Here is a 24256-nt window from a genome sequence, read left to right as displayed (position 1 = left end):
TCTGCACAGGGTGGCAGGTGGTCCCCTGCACGCATCGTGTCCAGACCCCAATGCGGGGCTGAGTCCAAACACACCTCAAATAATTATTTTTATCATTATTATTACTATTATCACTATTACTATTATTATTATTACTGTTATTATTATTATTACCCACCAACCAACCAGCCAAACCTCAGCAAAGACATAGATGTTCTGTAATCCATCTCTGTCTCTGCATGCTGTGTCTTTTTCCTGCCATTTCTAAACTCGTGCATTTAAGTTGTCACAATTTTTTTTGGGGGGAAAGGAAAAATAAAGTGAAGAATTGCGTGTTGAGCAGCCTCGTTCCCTCTGCTCCTCTATTACCAATCTTGGCTGCGGCTCGGTCCCGTTAACGCCGGGCCCGGCCGACCCAGGGGCACCGGGCGAGGCCGGGGCGGCGCAGGGGCAGGGACCACCCGGCTGGAGACTGCGCCGGGGGGCGCAACCAGGGGAGAGCCTTTGCTGCGCCTCGGGAAGGAGCGTAGGACGAGCTACCTGGAGCAAACCTCGGCTGCGGGCTCGAAGGGCGCCGGGCGAGGCCCCCGCGGAGGCGGACTCACAGAGCCCCACCGCGGCTGCATGGAGCGGGTCAGGGCTTTCCCAAATGCGGAGCGATGTAACGGCGAACTTTCTGCGGAGTCGAGGCTGCTCCTTGGTGCGTCTGCCTCCGCGCGGTCCCGAGCGGTGCGCGTTCTCGGCTCGCTCGGCGGGCGCCTTCTCTCCGGTAGCTGCTGAGCCCCGCGGAGCGCCCCGGGCGGTTCTGCGCGGAGCCCCGCGGAGCGCCCCGGGCGGTTCTGCGCGGAGCCCCGCGGAGCGCCCCGGGCGGTTCTGCGCGGAGCCCCGCGGAGCGCCCCGGGCGGTTCTGCGCGGAGCCCCGCGGAGCCCGGCGCGGTGCGCGGCGCGGCCGCAGGGGGGCGCAGGCGGCGGGTGCGGAGGCAGCGCGGCGGGGGCGGTGGCGGTGGCGGCCGTGGCCGTGGCCGTGCGGGCGGGGGGCGGCGGGACAGCGCCCGCCGAGGCAGAGCCTGCGGCCGGCTCAGGAGAGAGCGCATCGGCGAGGACGGAGAAACCCGGCGTGTGCCCCTCCGCCCTCTTTCCGCCGGTTTTGGGGTGTCTTTCCTCCCTCCCCGCGCCGTGCAGCCCGCGCTCCGGAGGGGAACGCCGCGTCCGGAGGAGCTGCTACTTTTTGCAGCCGGCATGAGGCTTCGCGAGGGAACGAGGAGAAGCCGCACTAAGCAACCGGGGAAGAACCTGTCTGTCATCTGTTGCAGCGGAACCCGGCGGCAGGCGCGGTCCCCCCGGCCAGAGGTGATGAGCGCTCGCTGACTCGGGGCGTGCGTCCGAGAGTGCCCGCATGTGTGACAAACATGGAGAAAATAAAGTAAAAAATGTGGATAGTGCCTGAGATGGACGGCAGACAGTGAAATAAAACAAACCTTCTGAAGGGATTTAATTTACAAACGGGATTGAAAAGGGTACAACTTCCATGGGAAAATGTGACTTGTTCAAACTGCTGTCGGAAGATGCCGGCTGTCAACGCAAGCACCTAAACCAAGTAAGTTCTCATCAACTTTGATCTATTCTCTTTCTGAGCTTTTGATTACCATTTTGGCCCTCAGGAAATACAAACAAACCAACAAAAGACCCCTCGCTATAACTGTCTGAGGTAACTTTTTGCGCCGACGCAAGCACCATAAAGCGACATCTTGCACGCCCTTGGTGATAGTCCAGAGGGAGTATCAAGATCTGTTCCTTCCTCTTGTATGTAATGAACGTGTTTTTCCCTGGCAGCCGCTGCCGTGGGAAGCGGCATCCTTCGGTCGCTGGGTGACACCTGCAGCGCAGCGCAGCGCCCAGGGGGCCGGAGGGAGCGGGCGGGGGCCGCTCCGCGGGGCAGGACGAGGCTCCGCATCCGCCATCCGCGCAAGGGGGAGCCCCGCCGGCCCGGACGGGAGTTCGCGTGTCACGCACACGGGTGGGTGCGGGAGCCGCGCCGCGGACCGCTCCCGGTCCCCACCGCGGTGGCCGCAGCTGCGGTGTCCCCGCAGGCGTGTCTGGCCGAGGGGACCTCACTCGCCGCCGGCACAGTCCGCAGAAACGCTCCAGGGAAGGCGGGGGTCCTGTCAGGAAGCCTCCAGGAGGGACCTGGAGGACGGCGAGATGCAGGTGGCAGGAGCAGAGGAGGGTGAAGTGGGCCGCGGGACGGCTTCCTGAGCAGAGGAAGGGACTGGTGGGTTCATCCCCGTGTGGGGTTTACACGGGCAAGGCCCTGACACCTGAGGTGATGGGAGAGAAGCTATGGTCCTGTTGGGAAGAAGCAGCCGATGCTCTGGAGGTTTAAATGCCGACAGAAATTCAGCACTCTACCGAGGCACACAACTATAGTTGTCAAAACCTACAGACTTGTTAACCTCGTATTTCCCTGTTTTTATCAGAAAGCTTCATTTATGCACTTTTGTTTTACTGGACTTGGTTGAGTGACATCCTGTTAGCATGGCAACCAAATTTTAGATTTCTCTATGCTTGTCTTGTGGGATGGCTCTTCCAACACTGCGGCACCTTTCAGGTGGAAGTAAATAAAACCACCTTCTATTATGTGTTTTTTGTTACAGGGAATGGGTAGTCCACCATAAAAAAAAAAAAAAAAAACAAAAAAAAAAAAAAAAAAAAAAAACAAAAACAAAAAAAAAAAAAAACAAAAAAAAACACAAACCACAGAGATACATGTTGGTTACATCTGAGAAATAAGGATTTCTAAGAAACAGTGCACATAGAGATTTTCTGTAGAGTGGAGAATAGCGAATAGACAGAATGGGAAGTAGTTTAAGTTCTACTCAGTAAATATCAACATTACAGTACTTGTAAGTCCAGTTTGCTTGAAATTTCAAATTTACTTGTATTGCAGTGACATGGAATGTTTTGGTGTTTATGTTGCTTACTTCAAAGCCGGATAGCTTAGCAAGGTTTTCTTTGCAAGCATACTGAATTTTCCATCAATTAACTTCATTCACTTAAGCAATAGTTTGGTGCACAGCTAGAGAAGCCAGGCACCAGTGAGAGTGCTTTAGACCTGTTCTGGAATAGCAGGATTTCTGGAAGACCTGAATTTATGCCCATTTTTTAGGCAAGACTCAGAAATAAGCTTTATCCTTCAGTATCAGAGTAGCTGAAACCAAACACGGTTTTCCTTTAGTGTTGCCTTTACACTGAAAGGCCTTGGTTTTGTTTGCAAGAGGATGGTATTCTTCACTGTGTTGTTTTTTTGTTGTTGTTGTTGTTTTCCCATTTTTTCTTCTGTTATTCAGACTTAGGAACAGATGAGACTCTATTTGGAATCAGGAAAACAAAAATATGTCTGTCTTTTAAATTTAACTTCAGCCACTTACTCTGACTCTATGTATAGCAGTCATTGCCCTTAAAATAGCTTCAGAAAAAAATTCCATTCCTTCTTATCTCATGTTATTTAGAGCTAAATACTGCTAGCTGAAATTCAAGTGAAATTGAGGTCACTATGATTTTGATTATCTTTTTGAGATATCTTTGCTTATCTGCTGAAAATGTTGGGTCCTGACCAATGTGGCTCTGCTCTTGGTGACAACGGGCTTGCATTTCTTCAGTGTGGAGAGACCACCAAGTAGATATTGAAAGACACAATAGAGAAAATGATTAAGGGATTAGCTTTCACCTTTGTGTGTGTGTTTATTGCCTGACTTAAATGACAAGGAAAAATGTGCATGACTGCTCCTCCCAAGACCTGAGATTTGTCTCCATACCAGTACGCTGTTTAATCTGTCAGCTTTTTCTGGGATTTGATTCAGTGGAGTGAGGTTGCAAAACCAACAAGGAAAATCTTATGTGGCATCTCTGCTTGCCTCTGGTGGTGCTGGTAGTCAGTGTTAAAAGGGGCTGAATTGATTTTGAAAATGATGACTGAGTCACCATAACATCTTATGGAAAGGCAGGATAGAAGCAGGAAGAAAAGACTCTGTTATAACCTGTTTAAAGAAAAAGCAGATAAAAATAGATGTAGCGTTGTTCTATTCAGGCATTTAATGTCTTTATGAGTGTCAGATTTATCTTTACTTTTTATATGCAGTTTTAAGTTGTGCTGGATTATGTTCTTGTAACTTTCTCAAATACAATGTTCTTAATTACTGAAGGAAGGTTGAAGGTAGAACTGTGTGTGTAAATCAGTCTTCCATCACCAGGTTTTATGACAAAACAAAATTCCAGAAACCATCTGTTTTAGAAGTCCTGAATCATTGAGAAAGATAAGCCAAGCTTGGCTTTGCTTTATTACACTGACGCTACTTTAAGTAGTATAGCATAGTGTTAGTGTAACACCATGAACAGTGGTGCCACAATCTCACGTCCACTGTGATTTGTTACTGGAAAAAAAATCTCCTGACTTAATACATACTAATTAATATAGTTTTGTTAAGTGAATACAGGGGAAGGTTGAGGAAATTAAATGTTTCTGTAACAGATAGGCATGCAGAAGTCCTTCAATGGGGCATTACCTTTCAGTCAAATAGATTTTGAGACTGTCAAAAGAGGAACAACTAAAAATAAGACCATTTCTTTGTCTTTGAAGTTTTCAAAGGAATTAAAAGGTTTTTAGTGTGCTGAAAAGACTAAAGTAACAAATAAATGACTTCACTAGTGTATCATATTCTTCTTGGAGTTGTGGGCTGTTTTGGTTTCATTTGAGGGTTTTTTTCTTCCTTCAAATGTCTGTTTTGGTTTAAATTCTCAATTTACTTCCTCCATTCTTTACAACCACACTTCTAGTTTAGATATTGACATTTGTGAGACCAAAACTGAAAAGAACCTTGGATAAAAATTACTTTTCTTTTACAGCTAAGGTATTTTTCAGCAAATGTGGGCTGAAGTGGGACAGGAAAACTTCCTTAAATTTGAGTGAATTGTACCTTCGTCTAAGATTATGAACCAGTCAAAGTCCGTGACAGTTTCTGCAGTTTCTTGGTCACTGAGTCTGTGCTTGATACATTCATCTCAAAAGTTTCTGACATACTTGTGCATGTCAGATGAACCATTTGAATGTTATAATCTTACTATCTGGTATATTATGCAGTGGGTAGAAAGGGGAGCAGTACATGGAGGATCTTTCACTGGGCTTTCGGGGAAAGAGATTATAGAATTCTTCTGGAGAAGCTTTCCACATGTCATTGAAAACTTCTGAGGATCAAGCAGCCTTTCCTCAGGAGCCAAAGGCCTCCATTCCACCCCTGGTGCATGGACAGCCCCTGAGCTTTCAAGCCATGTGGTGGTGCCCTTATGCTCCTCCAGTCCTAGCTCAGCATACATTGGTTTTCCAGGATAAACAGGATCTTTTTTTTGTTTGTTTTCTTTTTTTTTAGAGTGGTTCTGGTACCAGTGTTAAGGACCACAAGTACATCCTTCCTTTGTTCAGAGAATCAGAAAGCTTATGCTACCTGTGTTCACACCCAAGACCCTACTGGCGAAAGAAGTCCTGTGCTCCTCATGTCCTTGTGCTAGCTAGTCAGGCAAAGCACGGATCAGTAGATTGAGATATGGCGCCGAGGAGGACGCCAGCCTCCTGTAGCATGCAGACTGCCCTTTTGTGGCTACATTCAATAACCCTGAACTGACATGGAATACCTGTTTGCCAGCTATCAGGGTGAACCTGGAGTGTTTCTGTTCCTTTCCTGGAAAGAGGAAGGCTGAAGCAGCAAGTAAACCATGCTCTGTGTTTTGTCATCTCTTTTGTAACAGAACACACATCCTCCACAGGTGGCTGTCTCTCTTCGTTAGCCATGCAGCGAACGCCAAGACAAGGAACCTTCCTTCTTAATGCAGATTTGCTGAGTCCCAGCTGTGGAGAGCAGGCTGTGGTAGTAGTACATCATAAAGTTTGAATAAGCTCAGAGCACAGTAGATACAGGATAAATGGTTGCTATAATCAGCCTAAAACATACATTAAAAAAAAAAAAAAAAAAAAAAAAAAAAAAAAAAAAAAGCATGCACGTGCTCAAAGCTGCTGTGCTAACTTTAAAAAAAAAAAAAAAAAAATCTGTAAACAGCATGAAGTCAGAACTTTCAGGAGTTTGCCAGCTGCCACCTCTGAATCCAGTTTCCTTTCACAGAATTCTTCAAAACACAGTCTTAGGCAAACTCTCAATAGCTACTTAAATTTTTGTCACTTTTCAGCTCAGGTGTCTGGTTCTCATGTCTGTCAGAGAGAGGCAGCTGCTGCCACAGAGCCCTCAATGATGGTTGAGTAGTGGGGGTGATTGTTAACCTAGGTCATAAAGCATGAGAGGAGCATTAATGCAGCTCTGTATCCAGCCAAAAATGTATGGTGAGAAGTTGGCCTGGCCCGAGAGCCTCACTACTCCTTACATCCCACATCTCCTAGAGAGATTCAGGAATTCTGCCAGTAAGGACCTTCCTGCAGTAGATTCTGTAAGATCCACTGAGAATTCAAATTTCTTCTTCTAATCGTCATTTAATTAGAGTACCCACTCACATCAGGGTACTAGAATAGCAGTTCTAGAGTAAATTCTGTCACATTTCTTAAATTAATGGATAAACTTGGACCAGTGGTCTTCTGTAGATCTGAATCAGGGGAAGAATATCAAAGATTTTAAGACGAAATCTGTGCTATTCCCTAACATATATATGTTTTTAATAGATTAGCAGTTTGATGTCAGACTAGAGAGTACTGGACTAAGAAGATAGAGCCAAATTTACATTCAGTGAAGAAGATATTTTCATCTATATTTTTTTCTTCTAAAAATTAATATACTTTGAATTTATCTTTGACAATAAACATTGTGTTCTGTGCATTGATTTGCTACTTTCATTTCCACTATAAAAAGTAAGCCATACCAATTTACTTCTTTGAGTAAAGGAATAAGCAATAGGATTATAGCAGAACATGAAGGGTCATTTTGTGTCTGATTTAAGATTACCTCTAGTACATTTCTATATACTGATTTCAATTTAAAAAAAAAAAAAAATGGCAAATTTTGAAAAGCTCTAAAAAGGGATTTTTGCAGTGAAGGCCTGTGGTTTTTTTCCACCTAGGTCCCACAAATTTGATTGTTGTTGTAAACACCAACCACCTACATTCTTTGTATAGTCACTGGAGAGAGACAGAAACCTGTGAACAAACTAATCCATCCAGTTTATACCTGACATAGAGTGGAAAGAAATCAGGTATTTATTGTTGCAGACTGTTGTTTGATTTCACACAGCTGAGGTAAGACAAGATGAATCTTACCCTAGTGGTGTAAAAAACTCAAATGAACAACAGCAAGTTTCAGAGGAGACAATAAATAGACATTGATTTTCTTCTAAGGTATCTTGAGATCCTGTTGATGTTTCAGTTATTGATGCAAATATCACAACAATAACAGATATCTGCAAAATAATTTAAATATCCTATTGTCTGGTCTCAAAATTTTTAGGAGTTTGTGAATGGGTTGGGTAGCTGAAATACAGCTTCTAGTTGTGCCAAGGGAAATGGGAGTGTCAGCTGGACTCCTGCAAAGGAAGAACACACAGTTCTGGGCGCTCACATCCTGCCTTCTCCAAGAGCAAGGTGTCTCTTTTCCAGAGAGAACACATTGTGTCTGTGGAGCAAGGGAAAGCAAGCACAGATTCTCTGTTCAAATGTTCTCAACATTGCCAGTGCCACAGTGTGCCTTAGTCTACTTAATATAGAAATTATCTCTCAGTGATGAAATAGTTTTCACTGAAGTTCATGTGGAAATGCTCATTATTATTAAACACTTCAAAAGTAATCCTTCTGCTGCACTTCAGGACTGATTGCTGAATGTATCCTGCCTGTCTTCCACTGAAAAACAGCTAAAATTTGTGTTTTATTTATACTGACAACTTTTTGTGTTTTAGGTTGGGAGGGGTACTAGGCATTCATTTCTGATGGTAATGATTTAAAGTTATGAGAGCTACAGTCAATCCCTTGGACTTGTTTATGCTGGCACAGTGAGTTTGTTTTTTAAATTTTGTGTTCTGTAGCACATTTATACCTGCAACATCACATGCACCACCACATGCAGCACCACAACAGCAGCAATTTTGGCCTTGAATAAAGCCAAACCCAATTTGCCTACGGAACAGGTGCCTATTTTGCCTTAAGTCTCTTAGCTACAGAACTGTCATTCCAAAGGCAGTAACTGTTTGTCTTTGAGTTCATCTAGACACCATAGCATCAGACCTCTGAGTCTGTATAGCCTTTAGAAAGAACTTGGTAACTTCATATGGTAAATTCATATGACATATCTTGAAGGAAATTAATTGTCCTCTGCAGGGAGTGCATTTCTTCCCATTTGTAATGACGGAAAATTGGGATCACAAACCAGCCTTGGATGTCAGTGTTTTGGATTCCTGGCTTAGTGAATGTGTGTCTCGGCTTCATTTTTTGCGTTTTAAATTGAAGTACTTCATTGTGTCACATAATGATTAATAAAGTTTCCTAAGTGTAATATGAAGAATGTGTTGCACTAATTTTTTTAGTCTGTTGGGGAACCTGGTACCTACAACACAGAGATCACGTATTTCAACTTGATGATATAGGCAGTTGTTTGCACTAGCTCCTAGTCTGTAGCTACACTTGTATTTTCTCATAAAAGGCATCATGCTTCATACAGAGCAATTGAAAAATAGTATTTTGGTCTGTCCACTTACATAAAAATATTTTATTCATGATTGTTTAACTTAGTGATATTAACTTCTAGCATATTTGTTTATCCACTGAGGCCAGTTGTACCAAATACTCGTGATTTGAGATGATGATTTTTTTTTTTTTTTTTTTTTTTCTGCAGTGTCTTTATGTAGAACTAAACTTCCAGATGGCTCTTTTTGTTTTGCTTTTTCTTTGTAATTTAAAATTTGCTTTTTTCAAAATACTTAAACCAAGTCGACTGAAAGTCCCTTCTTTTCAGTGTGGTATTGCCCACAGAGAAGGAAAGCAGGGGATGCTTGTTGAGCTGGGTTGCATTTCTGTCCTTGGCCACTAGTCCATCCTCAGAGCTTGAGTGACTGACTGCACAAGCTGGATTTTATAAGGTTGTGTTAGGATCAAAGGATTTCTCAGTCGTCCTCACTGTGCTTCCTGTGCACTCACTTCCTAGAAACCACCCTCATTTTGCTAGTGCTTGTGCTGGCTTTAAGAAAAGTAGGGACTTTTTTTCCATCTGAAGAATTCCTTTGGATTAAGTGTAGACAGGATTTAGCTTTATAGGTTTTTATAATTAAAAAAAATTCTCCAGTGCATAGGATCTGGAAGTATGTCATCTATCTGTTCTGTCATTTTATTTTGTTAGAGAAACATTACTGTCATAGTATTTCCTTGCTTAGCACCCTTTGTGAGGGGTTTTACCAGTGTCACCTTAATTGATGTGCTCCTGTGCATTCACCCGTGTCCCTTATTAACTTTGGATTTCCCACTCAGTTGCCTCAGTACATTAAGTCCAGAAGTTGTAGGTGAGCTCTTGTTGAGACTGAAGGGGATTTCTTTTGGCTTTAATGGCACCAGGGTGTGTGGGAAAGAAGCAATCAGCTGTCCCTGAGGAGAGGTTTGGGCCAGCAGTACCTGTGTGTGGGTCTGTAGGTCTGTGTGATATGTTCAAGGAACTAATTTTCTGGTTAGTCCTCAGAGCCTTTGAATCTCTTGAGGGCATTGCTATTAACACCCAAGAAACAAGTTGTTTAGGACATAGTATCTTGTACTACCCAAACTCCAAATGTCAGGATCCTTATTTTCAGAAAGAATCATTGCTGATTAGTGATTCTTCTCAGTGATAAAACCAAGCTTCTGTTAAAACCAAGGTCTGCTGAATTTGGGCAAGATAGCAAGGGTAAGAGTGGGACATTAAAGAGGATAGAAATAAGTTGACACTTCAAAACGAGTGGAAGAAACAGTAAGTGTTGTAATTTCAGAGCAATCAAGGAAATAAAGGACAGTGAAGACCATGACTCTTGAGAGACATTAGCACACTCAAGCAGGTCAGCTCATGCTCATCTTCCCCATGATACTCCCAGTGACAATTAGATAATAGACATCTTTAATGGCTTGATTTTCTTTTGGAAACACGATGGATTGGTTGACATGTGTACTGGGGCAACGTGACACTTTAGTCATCTTACTCCATTAGTGTTTTCTTCCCAAATTGCCTACTTACTGTTATTTTAACACTCTTTACTTAAACCCATTGATAAAAAACAAAGTCTGCAATAAAAATTACCTAAACCAATCCACCACCCATGATAGCAAAGCTTTATGGCCCGCACATGATGGAATTAATATTAAGAAATAAAATGCTTCCTTCTAATTTAACCTTAGTTCAAGAAAGTATTCGGGCATAAAGAAGTTCTGGTGTTTTACTGAAAGCAGCTTCAGAAGGTGCTTCCTGTTAAGCATCGGCTTCATTCGTCTTCTCAGTATATTTTCACATTTTCCTTAATCCAGGTTTAAGGAGTATAATTTGAAAGTTTGGGTGAACATTTTATAAATGACAACAAAGAAAAATATCAGTAATGCACAAACCAACATCTCTTTAGCAATTTCGCAGATGTCAGAAATATATTAAGGATGTTTGTGCTTTGCATGTTTGCATTCTCCCTTGGAAACATGACTTTGGTTTAGATGTTCAACTCATTGTTCAAAATTTCTCCCATTTCTTTACCATAACTCCTGGAGAAAACTCCTTTTATGACATACTTCTGTTATATAAGTAGCTGTCATTTAAGAAGGCCATTTTGTAGCCAAAGATGCCACGTTCATAAATTCTTTCAGCCAATTTTGCATATTGTAATGGTTCCTTATATCCCAAAAGCTTTGTGCTTTTTCATTTATTTGTGTATTTATTTGTCGTACATTGAAACTATGAGTGCTCTTTGGTCTTGGGGAAATATCAAGATCACAAGTGAATTTAAGATGGTGATAATGGTCAAAGTAGTTTGAAATTACACCACTCGTATGTGAAATTTTACAAAATACAAAGTAAGACAATTGTGCCTTCTCATCAATCCTACATATGTAATGATGATGTAATTTTAGAAAATTCGTCCCTTTAGTTTCAAGAGAATTATAGTGCTCTGGCAGCTTCTTGTTTCTTCTCAATAATTTAGCAGTTTATGAAAAATATACTGTGTTTAATTTTCTACTCTGATGCAGTCAATGCAATTACGAGTTGTGGAAAATCTACTCCAAAATCTTTTCATTGTTGAGTATTTTAGAAAAATATGTAGTCCTGAAACATTCATCTGTTTGCAATTATTGGCATCATTGCAGCCAGCATCTGTCCTGTGTAATATAAAATTTTCTCCATTTTCTGTCTAAAGACCTTTTTTTTTTTTTTTTCAGTTTACAAACTCATATGTATGGAATATTCATGGAGGAAAGCAGCGAATATTTGTTTTAAAGATACTGCTATAGTTGACAAGGTCTAAAATCTCACTGCATCTGATTATAAGAATTGCAGGGAAGTTGACTTTAAGACTGAAAATCAAGTAGGGAATGACACATACAGTTTTTAAACCAAACTTATTTTTTAATATGTTACAAAATATTCAGCTGCCATTCTGAACAGGAGTTTATAGACTTGTCAAAACCCGATTTCCATTTCAAGGTTATACCACATCAAATGAAAAAAATCAGTCTTGGAAGTTTCTTCTACAAGCAGAACTCCTGTGTACTATTACATATTCAGTATGTTCAAGCTGTTATTAATACTTCCAGTAAATTCCATAAATTTCACTGAACGTAGGGTAACATGGGTTTAACCTTTTTTCTACTTACGTCAACTGTGAAACCCGAATTTCTATTAAGATGGAATGATTTCCAGGTTTATGGACGCTCCAGATGTATTCTGTGCCAAAATACTCACCGTTATACATCCTTACAATTTTATGTGTATATGCATATAGAGTTTTATGCACACACATAGGAGAAGAACACGTCTATTTACATGTAGAGAGAAACATTTATATGCGATGTGTAACTGACACACGTGAAAAGTTAGTATTTGCTCTGGTGAGTGGAAGAGAAGAGTGACCCAAAGTTCAGGAATACAGCCTCTTAAGTGTCTATCTTGTGTGAGCACACGCAGAGTTACATCAGTATCTTGTTGCTTGGGAGTATTTATCTCTCTGCACTTGTTTATAAGATTTAAAAACTAAGTGACTGAGTACAGTTCTTGGCCAAGTATGGCTTCTTTGCCACCCCAAATGGAGAAGAGCTGTGAACTTAACTTAATGGAAGCCTACCAGAACATGGAAAATATAGAGGCAGTTACTTTTCTTGTGAATTCAGTGATTCCCGGGAAGCGGAGGCTTCTTAAAAGCCAGCAGCTTCTGTCTGTGGAGCTGACAGCTCTGACACTGTGCAAACTTAGACACAGGAATTCTTTTCTCAGGTCTAGTAGCAAATACAGCTTGACTATGACTAATCTATTATCTTTCACTTTGTTTATTATCCAGAAGGATTTTTTTTTTTTTTTTGGTAGGCTTTAATGTAGAAGTTATAACTCATGCAATTAAAAGCAGAGCAGTCCATTAATCAGATTCATGTAAGTCTCAACAATAACATTTTTAACAGATCCTTAGGTGAACTGCACATGGCAGCTGTCAGGTAAAGCATCTGAAAGGAGGCAGGATATTCTTGTGCTACACAGTTTCAAAACCTCTTCAGAAACTTGCTTTTGAGTGTAAAGGCAAAAGCATACGTATTAGAAAAAGGAGATGTAGCCCAGAGAAGCTGTGTATGCCCCATCCCTGGAAGTGTTCAGGTTGGATGGGGCTTTGAGCTACCTGATCTAGTGAGTGTCATCCTCTGTCCATGGCAAAGAGGTTGGAACTAGATAATCTTTGATGTCCCTTCCAACCCAAACCTTTTTACGATTCTGTGATGTGATCCCTCAGGATCCTGCTGGATGTTTCACAAGGAGTCATTGCAGTGGCAGAAGACTGGGACCCAATTGTGGTCTCTTTCATCTGAGTGTAAGAACCATTGTGAGAATAGAGGAGGAGGTTACCATCACAGTGAAAAAGGGGGTTTCAGAGTAAGCAGTGTATATCATCCAAGCCAATGTAGAAACTCTCATCCTGGCCTGACAGTTTCAGTTGCCCTGGCACATGCATCTGGATATGGTCCCTGTTGATTGATTCAGAAAAACAGTAACTTGAAATCCCTGATAAATCTCCTTTGCTGGTAAAAACAAGAAACACATAACCAAGATTCCATCTTTTTTGTCTTAAATCTCATCATCTCTGCACTCACCTGTGTGCAAAACACTGAGTAAGTTGCCCCCTTTTTTTTGCCCGGACCTAGCTGCACAGGTGGCTGAGTGTAAAAGAACTGGAGGGATCAAAGCCAGCCAAGCCGTTTGACTTCTCTATGTAACCACGTTTGAGTTACTCACAAGAAATAGGTTGGTCCCTAGAAATTATTTTTCAGCTCTTGATCTCTTATGTTTAAAAAAAAATATATATTTTAAAGTTTTCAGAATTGTCACACAAAAAAAGTTAAATTTCTTTTGAGTCGTTCATTGTTTATATCTGTCATCTGAAGATAATTTATCCTGTTCCTTTCATTGCTAGCTGGTAACTTATGCATTGGAACTGTTAAATTCCTCGATCAAAAAAGAGTAAGTGCTAAGTGCTACCAAAATTAATGAAATGCAAGGATTTGAATTGGGCTGCCAGGTCAGAAATGAAGAGGGCCAAAAGCCGCACACAAAATAGATTTGCCAGCTTAAGTGAAGCCAGTAGCAGCCGTTATGAAGAACAGATAAAGTCCACACTCATGTTTGCTGAGGTCCTTAAAGCATCTCATTTCTTCATTGCTTGGGTGTTAGATTTTCACAGGCATGTTTTCACAGTTCATTCCATTAACAGCCTAGTGCTTATCTCCTTGTTGTTTTATAATCATATATTCAATTTTTAATAATCATAACTACTTTCTGTGTTATACAAAACCCCCCAAACTATACGAGGCCCGTCCTAGTGCTGGATGATAGAGAAACCTGAGAGTATTGGGGTTCCTTCTCCAAATGTCTAAGCTTTGAATGCCAATACAAATTAACTCAATAGTCCTCTCCAGATAAATAACTTTATTCAAATATACAAGAGGCTGTAGAAACCTGTGAAAATTCTTTATTAAGCAAAAGATCCTAATTCATCATACCTTATTATCTCTGGACTGCTGAAAATGGATCTCTTCCTAATCAGAGGGCTGAAGTTTCAAAACGTGTAATAACTGAAATCCTCATCCTTCCCTTTTTCCTCTGTTGCCTTATGGCGTCTCAGTAGTGTTCAGAAATGTGACTGCAATTTTGCTATAATGGTGAAACCAAGGAGACATATCCAAACTATCTTTGTCAAGTTTTATTTTAAAAACTATTAAAAAAAGGAAAGAAGATGCTACAGGATTAAAGATATAACTGGACTAAAGATGTGAACAGAGAGCAATGGTAATTAACACCTGCTTGAAAGAAATTGTAACAGCTGTTCAATTGCAAAAGATTAAGAAACTGTTCAAGTAAAACACACAGACTAGGAGGAAGCACACTGGGGAATAGACAAATAGTGGAAAGATTTCCAAGAGGTTTTAGGAGTAGGTAAAACCATGGTTTGCTGAAGAGGAAAGGGATCACTACAAGTAGAAGATTTAAGATTGAATAGTACAGTAAAGCTATATCACAGTGATTCAAAAAGGTACAAAAATCACTTTCTCTGTAGTTTCCTAGTGCCAGTTAGTGAAAGAGGTAATAGTAATTTGAGAAATGGTAGTTTTTAGGCTATACAAAAAGTAGAGCTATTGAGCTTCACCTATAGTGTAGCAGTACTGTTGTACTTCTACACGTTAACTCTTCATTGCTTTCTGACCTCTAGTATCTGACACATTTAAACAGAAATCCTATAGAAATTAATTAATTTATCATTTCCTTAACTCCAGCCTACTTAGCTAAGTCAGAGTTTGCTTTGCCATTGACTTCAGCTGTGATATTACTTAAACTACTGAGTAGATGCCTTTGATATTTCAGCAGCAGTCAAGATTGAGAGACACTGTGAGTGGTGGGGCAAACTGGCTTGCTGGGGTGTTGGCAGTAGAGGATGGAACATTTTTCCATATACCATTTTGGACACTTCACATGAAAAAAATCAAAAGGGACATGAGAAGTGCTTAAAATTTCCTGGGAAAGCACAGAGAAAACAAAATATGATAATACCACTGGAGCCTTAAATAACACTATCTGAGTGACACCAAAAGTCAGCTATGCAGTATTGTGGATGTAATTGCTGAACTGTAGCACTCCTGGCAGCTTTTGAGAATCAAATGAATCATGTATTTGGGTGGTATAAGATTCTTAAGTGTATTTAATTTTCTCTAGCTGTTGAGTAAGAAGCAACACAGACCAAGAGCTACACGGTGTCTTGGCAGTCAAGTAGGAGAGACTCCAAACAAAGAAAGAGTTGGAACAGATCCCTGAAAATGAATATACTGTACTGGAACAGATAAATGAAGCTAGGCAAGGAAAACATTTTTTTTTTTTTCCCAAATGAAATCAATTGAAAGTCAAAGACTACCATTTGAAGTATCAAGTGATTTTGATAATTTGTTTCTGTAAAAATTGTGTTGGTATTTCCTATAGAAAGAGGTGTTGATTTCCTGAGTATTGGATATGTAAGTCTCATTACTTACCACAATGAACTTGTAAACTGTAGTGGATTATAGTATGGAGGATAATAACTTAAATGAAGAAAATAAGCTGTGTTGATGTTATTGGAAATTTTTCAACTGATTTGAATACAGTCACAGTCTTACTGCCTGCATCTAGATTTTTTTTAAACCTAGTAGCATGTGTTTAACAGTGGCAAAAAATGTGTATCTATAACTGGAGTATACACTAACAGAGTATCTTCACTTGCTCTAGTACTTGTCAGGGTCTTTCTTTGCCAGATACAGTTTCTCTGTGTTTTGCAATCCTCTGTGGGTTTCTGTTTCATCAAGTCATCCAATCTTCTGTGTAGCCCACTGAAAATGTTAGCATCTTCGCAATCCTTCCACAGTGAACTCCTCAAGTAATTGCTTGGAGTCTCATCAGCTTTTTCTTGAACCTGACTCTTATTGCCCGTTTGATTGTCTGTGGCTCTCAGACATGTACAGCCAATGAACAATTAATCCATGTCTGTCCTTTTCTTGACAACCATAATTACACAGACCCACATTACACCTTCCATCTGTCCTCCTTTCACAGAGTGAAGATTTGTTCCTTATTTAGTTGTTCTGCTTCTAGAAAGTCTTCTGGAAATTTAATAATTCTGCTGTTCTTGTCTGAAGGTTTTCCAGTACTATTCCATTTTTTCAGATAAGGAGCCTAGAAATGCATATTCAATCCTTCATGCCACTCTGAATCTACAGACACATACACATTTGCATTAGTGTGAGTGAAGCAAATTCTGTTTAACAGGAAATGGGCATGGTAATTAGAGAAAATTCATCTCAGCATTTGGAAACCATGACTCCAAATTGTTTGCCTTGTCCCTTTTTATAAAGGAACAGTTAACAGAGTACTTTTCCTGAAGCCAATTTGGCAGAGGTAGCTGAGGCATGTAACTGGTCATAACTCATTTATGCATAGACAAGAAAGGAAGATTTATAAAATGTCTTGTGTTTTGTTTATGTCAGTCTGTTTCAATGCTGGGAGCATAACTTTTATTCTGCTAATTGAAATAAAGATCAAACAGTGCTGCAAAACCTGAATCATTATCTTGTAGAAATGCGTGCTAATGCAGTCCTTTAGTTCCTGTACGTGTCTTAAAATTCTGCTGATTACTCACTCTAGCATATGGATCTAATGGAAATTGTAGAATAACTTTTGTTATTCACTTGAATTTTCACAGTCTCTGTCCAGCTGAACTTGTTGTTCTGAGTTTGTTAAAAATGTATCTGAGGCTGTGGAACTCTAGAATTTAAGAGAATAGGAATTTACTGAGTCATATAATACTGAAAATAAGAGTTGGGAGACTACTCACTGAGCCATGCAGAATCCACTGTTCTTTTCTGCCTTCTGCACTCTAATAACACATATCACAAAGTAAAAACAAAACAAAACAAACAAAACCCAAAAACAAACAAACAAACAAACCCCACACCACCCTCTTTTTCTTCAGACTTGAAGTTTATAATTTAAGTGTATGTGTTTCTCTTCAAGATATCCAAAGAGAATAAATCAGAGATCCTTTAGCAAAAGGTTAACTGTTCAGTTGTTTGGTTGGTTGGTTGGTGGTTTTTTTTTTTTTTTTTTTTTTTTTGTTTGTTTGTTTGTTTTTTTTTTTTTTTTTGTGTTGGGAAAAGGAGTCAGCATTTAACCTCATTTCTCTCACATCCACTTGAAAATTTTACAATTTATATTATAGGACTGTTGAAATGCATTTATAATAAAGTCCCCCTCAGCTGGCAGTGACAGAAACATAACCCAGCCATGGGCTTGAACAATTCTGATTTTCACCAGAGTAACATTTGAAAGCTTCACACATGCTAAAGGGCCATGTCAATTCCTTAGCACTGAAGGGTGCTATCTTTGTTATTGTATGTGAACAGCCAAAGAAGAGGGAAGCCTGAGTAGGCAGAAAGCCCATGGTCAATACATTTCCAAACTTCTAGGAACTATTAAACTTCAAGGTGTTTCCCTGTATTATAATGGATTTTTAATTACAAGCAATACAAAAAATAATTTGATTCTGTCATGCTTCTCTGTGACAGAGAATAAGAGATGATAAATCTGGTAGTTCAAAAATGCGACAAAGTCTGTATCTCATGTCACTATGTAATCTGAATACAGCACCACTTTGTGTTTCTCATTTTGTTGTGTTGCTGGGTTCTTTGCTCAGCAACTGCACTGCAAAACTTACTCTGCTCTCGGTATGTTTTGATATGGAATTGACATGTTCACTTGATTCCAGCAGTGCTCAGCACCTTAATCTTACTGACACAGGTCACACCCTTCGACAACTTTGCAAACCCTTGGGGTGTCACACATTTGCATTACTCTTTCAGAAAGAAAAAGACTCAGCCTGCATTGGTTCATTTGGGTCCTTACCCAGGCTGCAGGCCTTCATGGGTCCTTCCATGGGTGCAGTCCTACAGGAAGAGGTTGCTCCAGTGTGGGTTCCTCACAGGTCCTGCCAGGAAACCTGCTCTAGTGTGGGCTCCCCTCTTCATGGGACCACAGGTCCTGCCAGGAGCCTGCTCCAGTGCAGGCTTTCCCCAAGGTCACAGCCTCCTTCGGGCACATCCACCTGCCCCAGAGTGAGTCTATTCCACGGACTGCAGGTGGGTCTCTTGCACCTTGATGGACCTCCCAGGGCTGTGGAGCACAGCTGCTCACAATGGTCTGCACCACTGGCTGCAGGAGTATCTCTGATCCAGCACCTGGAGCACCTCCCCTTCTTCCCTTCCACTGACCTCGGGGTCTGCAGGGCTGTGCCTCTCACTCCTCTGTCCAGCTGCTGTGGTGCAGCCATTCTTACCTTTACTAATTATATTCTCACAGAGATGTTGCCGCTGTCACTGATGGGCTTGGCCTAGGCCAGCAGTGGGTCTGTCTTGGGACTGGCTGGCTCTGTTGGGCATGAGGGAAGCTGCTGGCAGCTTCTCACAGAAGCAATGCCAGTGCTGTCCCCCCACCCCCATGAAAATCTTGTCATACAAACCCACTACGGCCCAAGGCTTAGCTCCCCTAAACTCATTATGCTACTTCAAAACCAGCATTTCTTATATTGTATCTTAATGTACCCTCAAGTAAAAAGTCTCAGTTCTGATTAACCAGTTTCTTCCTTTTCTCCTTGATGTCATTGTGCTTACCTGCAATGGTTCAAAGCAGATGCTGTTTACCCTGAAGAATCACATTTTCTAATGGTGTAGTTATTATTAATAAAAGCACATTGTAACGGAGGCATCAGTCAGTGATTAGGTGCATCTTATCTAGGTTTATGATCATGAATAAAGAAATAGATGTCCAAAATTTTAGTTATTCATTGTTGTAAAATTAAAAGTAAGCATTTTTTCCATTTTAATGCTGCTTAGGATGAAAAGGTATTTGCACATATATTTTGTATTATCAATAGAAATAATTAGCTTGTGCGTGAGAATCGAGACTGAGTCATAAAGAAATGAGGGAAGAGAGAATTCCTATCAGCCAGACTAAATAGACCTCTCCGCTTCATCAGTACTGCTAGAAGTGTATCTAATGAAAGAACAAAGCAGAAAGGCAGACATTGGAAATATATTCCCAAGCAAGGCATCTAGATCTTGCAACTGCCAAGTATGGTCTGTTTATATTCATCATAAATGTTAATGCTACGACTAGAAGAGAAGAGGGAAGAAGAGGGCAGGAAAACAAACAGGAGTTGTAACAGTGGCAGAACGTGGAATAAGTCATTCTTCCTGAAATGGACTGCTTATGTTACTGGAGATGAGCCTGTATCTGATTCTCATTATTAGACCATTTGCAAGGTGTAAATAATAACTACTGCCTTGGAAGAAATTATCATACTTTATAAAGGGACATAAAAACTGGAGATGAGTATGGTTGGACTGCACATTGCATGTAGCTGGCAGTAAAAAGAGAAAATACCAAAAGGAATAGTCATAACGCATGCTGAGTTAATGGTGGGACTCAGTGTTCTCATCTTCCATGAGTCTGAAATTTGGATTTTTTGTAGTGCATTTGGTATGTGGTCAGAAAAGTTAAGAACTGAAAGACCGTATCTATAAAAAAACCTGCCAGTAGTTACTTCCAAAATAGAGACTGTAGCAGACTTACAGCAGTGAACTGTATGATAAGCACTGTAGTATGTGGGTGGTGCTACTTCTGCCATTTATAGGCAATAAATACTATTCACTTTTGCTTAAGAAAGAATACTTAAAATTGCACGATAGTTTTCATAGTGTAACCCAGAAGCCAACTTTTAGAAATTGTACTATATTTCTTGTTGTTTATAGCTAAAGACTCTTAACATTAAACAATTACTTTTTTTGGACAGAATTTCTAGATCTTTTAGGCCAAAGCATATTTAAAAGTGCAGGAAAAAGATTGCTTGAAATGTGAAAAAGTTTAAAAATTTACATCATATCTGTGCTGCTCACACAGGTGATACTAAGTACCAAAACATACCTTCTAATTTTTCCTTAAAAAAAAAAAAAAAAAAAAAAAAGATTCTTAGACATTAATTTTATGTAGAGCTTTATTTCATTGACAGTTGTTACTGAAGGCCAGCATTTTTCTTGCATGGAGTTACCTCCCACTATCTGTTTATCTCTGAGTGTTTTCACTTAACATTCAGAATTGTTTCAAACATTTCATACGAGCATCTGGTTTTTAATTTTGAAATTTTCTCTGTGGTTTTTTGTTTAATTCATATAATGACAGAATTACAGAATGGTTTGGGTTGGAAGCAACCTTGGAGATCACCTAGTTCCGAACCCACCACCATGGGGTGGGACACCTTCCATTGGACCAGGTTGATCTAAGCCTGGCCTTTAAGACATCCAGGGGTGGGGCATCAACAGCTTCTCAGAGCAACCTGTTCCAGAGCCTCACAACCTCATAGTGAAGAATTTCTTCCTGTTACCCAATCTAAACCTACCCTCCTGCAGTTTAAAGCCATTACTTCCTGTCCTGTGGCTATCTGCCCATGTCAAAAATCACTCTCCAGCTTTTTTAAATACTCCCTTTAAGTACAGGAAGGCTGCAAAGAGAGCAGCCCTAAAGCCGCCTCTTCTCCAGGCTGAACAACCACAACTCTCTCAGCCTGTCTTCACAGAAGAGAGCTCCACCGTTCTGATCATCTTGATAGAGCTGGATAGCTCTAGCAGATCCATGCCTTTCCTGTGCCAGGGACCCCAGAGCTGCATGCAGATCTCAGGGTGGGGTTTCAGGAGAGTGGAGTAAAGGGGCAGAACCACCCTCCCTCATCTGCTGGTCGTGCCTCTTTTGATAAAGTCCAGGATTATCCCAAAATAGTGAGGCATATGTAAATACCACACAATGTATGCAGTGTTTCAAAGCAAAGTACTGCCTTATGAAGTGGCCACAGTGGGTGGTCTCATATGATCACAAACATTCATAGTTGAAAAGAAGTTTTAAACTTGGAGAAATAACAGTAGATATGATTTGTAGAGCTCACCTGTTTTGTTTGTTTGTTTGTTTGTTTGTATTTTTCTTTTTAATAGGTAGCATAAGTACTTGTGATCCAGACTGGCTTGCTTGTGTGCATTTTGGATGTATATATAAGTAGGTCCAGTGGCTTAATCCTAAAAGCTTTCTAATTCCTGAATATTGACTTCCATTTGAGTTTTAAATCAGATCAGTCTGCAGATTCTTCATAAAGTTCAGCAAGGGCAGTATTGGCATATATTCCACCAGCTGGAACGAGAATGACATCTCTTCTGTATGCAGCTCTTGTCCCAGGTAAAATCAGTTTCACAATCCTAATTCTGTGAGTCACTGGGCAACATGACTCACCCGGTATCACCCAGTGGTATTGAGTTCCAGCCCAATCCTTTGCTCACCAGGTAACTGAACAGAAGTACTGCTGTTCTGAAATCTTTTGTTCCCTTTCCTAAGAGTCTCTCCTAAGCATGTTATATAAGCATGTTCTCACCAGCACAAGAACAACTGTGGCTATAAATGACTGTATATATAGTTCTGTGATGTGGAGCTGCTTGCAGGAGTTCTTTTACTCAGTTTTGCAATATCTGTGGCTTTTTGGCCTTTTGAATGGAGGTGCAGGGAGCATGAGCCATTCTTCTGGAAATAAAGCATATTTTTCATTCCCAAACAGGTGGTTGAGAGTTAGTTTATGTACACAGTGATCTCAGAGGCTCCTTTACTTTTAATAGTTCAGGACAAATGTCTTAAGGAGGAGGAAAAAAATAAGATGTAATGTGATCTGTAAGTTCAACATTTCCACAAAAAAATTTTTTAGAGAGGCCAAAGTTAGATTCATGGACTAGGCATTTATTTTCTTTTAATTGCCCTCACTGCTTGCATTTCAGATGAAATTAGCTTTTATTTATATTAGAAGTTGCTTTTTTATGGTGGCTTACAAAAATAAGAAATCTCCACATGAGCAGGAAGAAATGCTCCTCTGAATACTTTATATCACTTAGCATTCAAGGATCTGAAAATGTGGCACGTTTCTTGACATCTTATACATAATTTTGTACCTAAATTCTGGAATTTATTATTCATTCTAACTGAGATCCTTGCGTAGGGCAGGTTATGATGTAGAAGTGAAATAGAAAGTTTGTAAGTAGATGTAGCCAACAAAATTATCTGAAATAATGGTCTCCTTAGAGGTTTGCTTCATGTAAAATGGTACAACTCTAGGAAAGATGATAAGCCTTTCATAAGCCAGAGACATTCGATCTTTTATATGCACTATGCATTCACAACATCACTTAAAATGCTGTGTAGGGCAAAGTCTTCAGAGTACTGTTAAACCCCATTAAACCTCACTGAGATTTAAGTAAGTGCTGGAGTGCTTGCTGAATCAAGGATAGTCTTCTAACTCTGTCTTATAGGACTGCTTTTATGAAAATACATTTACTATTTATAGTCATACTGATGTCTCTCCTCTAAATTTAATTCATCACAGGTGCAATTTTAGGAAAAAAAAAAAAAAAATCACTGGCCCTACTCATAGCAGCCGTGTGCGAGCAAATGAAGAGGTGGTAGAGAAGAACAAAGTAGGAGTGTATGTTTCCTACAGTGTCCCCAGCAATGCTTCAGTTCCACTGTCCCTTGGCATTTCTTCCCAAAGTCTCATACACTGTCCTGCAAGATTGCACTGAGGTAACTCAGGCCAAAGATCTCCTGTTGGTGTGTGAACTCAGAAAGGCAGCTGGCATCTGTGTGCCATCCTTACCTTAAGGATACTGCCAGTAGAAGGCTCTGGCTCTTCATGCATGCTCCTGTCCTTCACTTTGACATAGTGAAACATGGAAACACTCAGGCAAACATTAGGCTTACTGGCCAGAAGAAAGAATCTCCTTTCTGGGAGAAGTAGAGGAAGGAATGTTTCCCTGCTGGGAGGGGATTTCCTTTTGTTGCTTTCTCCCATGTTCTTAGCAGCTGAAGAAATCATGCTTGCTAGAACAGTCTTCCAGGGTGCCATTTGGCTTTTATAGATGAAATTCTAGTTAGGGTAGGGTAAAATGCTGTTGGCATAACATCCTAATTACTTTTGAGGAGTCCTTGGGAGGTCCATGGTTGGAGAGTTTTTCATGACTTGTTCAGTCTTTCACTGGTTCCCTGCATCGTGATCCAACTATCTAAAACCCAGCTCCTTCACCACAGATCACTGGCAGAATTTGTCTCTGGACAGTGCTGTGGCTGTTTGCTAAATTGTCATGGGCACTGTGATCATGGAAACTTGAAGAGATGCGAGCCTGACTGAGCATGATGAGTAAAAGCTTTTACCATCTGAGTTGGTAGTCTTCCATATATATATATATATATATATATATATCTCCTGGTCCATCGTTCTTGGTGTTCTACACTGACATTGTGTCCTAATCACATCTGCTCCTCTCTGCAGCACACACAGCCATGTGAAACATTTTCCCCTGTCCTTTCCGAGCCAGCCTGGGATGGTTCCCAAGTTCATTCTGACACATCAGCACAGACATAATGAAAATTCATAAAATCTCTTCCATCTAAAATCCCAGAGAGGTGGATATTAATTCTAAGCACAGGTCTTAAATATGCAATTTTAAATTCTTCTGTAACTGGTAAGTCTGGAGAATTCTGCTTTTTATGTTCTATTTCTGAAGCTGCTTTAGCACTCTCTGGACTAAATAACCTTGTTTAGTGATAGCTGTAGGATTGTTGCATCTTGTAAGATGATGATGTGTTTGGCAAATTTCATCCAGTGTGGCTGGTGCAGTCTTGTAATAAAATATAATTTGGTCTCTACAGTTGGAGAAACAGATCTTCACAGGTAATAGTTACTTTCCTTTGCTGTTGCTGCAACTACTAAATGGTTTTTCCTGTCACTGCATGCCCAAGGGTGTCCGTAGATCTTAAATGTAACCAAATACAGCAAAATAGCCTCATCAATGTCTTGTAGGCTTTGAGGACAAAGGGAGCCAAAAAGGTCACGATTCCTTGTGGAGATGTGATTTGTGAGATTGCACAGGGGTGAGGGAGGAAGAGAG

The 24256-nt window shown here is 40.6% G+C and overlaps 1 protein-coding gene across 2 annotated transcripts in view; it reads left to right on the top strand.

Moving 5' to 3' along the window:
* The first annotated feature begins 630 nt into the window (after positions 1-630).
* TRPC4 (transient receptor potential cation channel subfamily C member 4) overlaps positions 631-24256 on the top strand; it is a 131505-nt gene continuing 107879 nt past the window's right edge. Inside the window, exons 1-2 of one of the 2 annotated variants that reach the window (XM_040055183.1) lie at positions 631-679; positions 1293-1576. The gene's annotated coding sequence lies outside the window, so the exon portion shown is untranslated. Of the gene's footprint in view, positions 680-1071; positions 1577-24256 lie in introns of those variants that run through there. The other variant, XM_040055184.2, reaches the window with a different exon arrangement.

Source organism: Hirundo rustica, chromosome 2 (genome assembly GCF_015227805.2).
Source record: "Hirundo rustica isolate bHirRus1 chromosome 2, bHirRus1.pri.v3, whole genome shotgun sequence".
Classification (NCBI taxonomy): Eukaryota; Metazoa; Chordata; class Aves; order Passeriformes; family Hirundinidae; genus Hirundo; species Hirundo rustica.
This window is presented reverse-complemented; position numbering and strand designations above follow the sequence as displayed.